Source organism: Cornus florida, unplaced genomic scaffold, assembly GCF_030987335.1.
Source record: "Cornus florida cultivar Cherokee Brave unplaced genomic scaffold, ASM3098733v1 CherokeeBrave_3.0.0_Hap2_Chr02, whole genome shotgun sequence".
NCBI lineage: Eukaryota > Viridiplantae > Streptophyta > Magnoliopsida > Cornales > Cornaceae > Cornus > Cornus florida.
The window spans coordinates 1,107,908-1,109,413 of record NW_026775572.1 but is presented as its reverse complement, the minus strand read 5'-3'; the positions used below and the strand labels follow the sequence as shown (position 1 = coordinate 1,109,413).

At 31.3% G+C, this 1,506-nt stretch overlaps 1 long non-coding RNA gene across 1 annotated transcript; it reads left to right on the top strand.

Annotated features, from left to right (window-relative positions):
• Positions 1-396: 396 nt before the first annotated feature.
• Positions 397-1,277, top strand: LOC132284845 (uncharacterized). The gene is made up of 2 exons (XR_009472381.1): positions 397-647; positions 715-1,277. It is a non-coding gene; the product is annotated as an uncharacterized LOC132284845 (long non-coding RNA).
• The last annotated feature ends 229 nt before the right edge of the window (positions 1,278-1,506 follow it).

Genomic DNA, 1,506 nt, shown 5'->3' with positions numbered 1-1,506 from the left:
TTAATAAATATTTTTTATATTAATAATTATTGTCTAATTAGATTTCATGTTATTAAAAAATTCATAATAATAAATAGATAAATAGGTTAGTTTAAATTTTATTATTTAGATTTTAGTTTTTTAAATATTTTTTTATATAAAAAAATAAATACTTAAATACTGAAATCGGGAGCGCCGTGAGAGCGTCTATATATTTATTTTTATGCAATTATTTCACTTAATATATAATTATTTTTAATTATTAAATATTATATTTTGTTATTTTTATTATGAAATTATTAAAAAATAATCAAATTTTTAGTTATTATTACTTTGATTAAATAAATTTTATGGAGTAGTAAATATACTTCATATGGCAAAGCCCAACCAAAATATGAACAAAAACAAAGGGCTATGACTAAAGCCCAACCTAAAACTTAGATGGCAATGCCAAAAACCCCAATCCACGGTTGGTCCAAGAGACAAAAGACAATTTACAATATTATAGTCTAGAAAACCCTAGGCAAAGTTACTGAACATTCTAGAAGAGAGAGGAAAAGCCTCCAACGCTCAATCCTGCTCCGGTGGATGAGTCTCCTTGGGAAGACAAAGTCACTTGCATAGAAAGCAACCTTGTCCAGATCCGGTTGATAACAGTGAAGAGGAAGGTATGTACTCTTCAATCATCTAAAAATCATAATACTCAAACCTCAATCTGATGAGTTAATTTGTTAGGTGAATTCTGCATATATTTCGACCTCTCCAATGGCGCGATGCTCGGCTGATGAAGTTCTCCCAAGGAAGATGAGCCACCTGAAATCTGCATTTGGACTACAAGAAAGCCTAAATCGGTCTAGTAAAGGGGCAAGAGCTGCAAGAGAAGAAGAACTATGATTATGCGGTTTCAAGAATTTCGCGAATTCAAAAAACGAGTTCGCGAATTTAGAAAAATGAATTCGCGAATTTTGCACGATTTCGTTCCCAAACTACTAGTCTAGCCTAGTTGTAGTTTTTTTCTATTAGTTGCGATGCGAACAGGCCTTTACTTATTAGATTAGTTGAGTAGGCTTGCATTAGTTGTCTGCCATAGCTAGTTTTGGGGCTTTCGAAATCAAAAAGTCTATCCGGCTTGGCTTCGCTATCGCTCATGACTTGTATTTACGTCGGCCCGGAATGCCCCTATAGTCTTTCCAATCCGCCGATCCGCGTGCGGAGCTTGGGAGTCTGATCCTCATACACGAACTGTGTGACTAAGACTATCTAATAATAATATGGATAAAAATTCTTTTTATATGGCAGAGTTTCTGTATTTTACTCTTCTAGAATTTTTAATTTATTTGATTTATAGAATGATGACATGTGTCCTTTTCTAATAATTACATAATTATAATTGGGTCGAGCGATTATATTGTGATAATTATTCATAAAAAATAATTATTCTTTTTATATTGAACTAAAAACAAGAGTTTATATAAAATGTGATTGATTTTATTAAGTAATTTTTAAAATTTTATAGAAATAATTTTT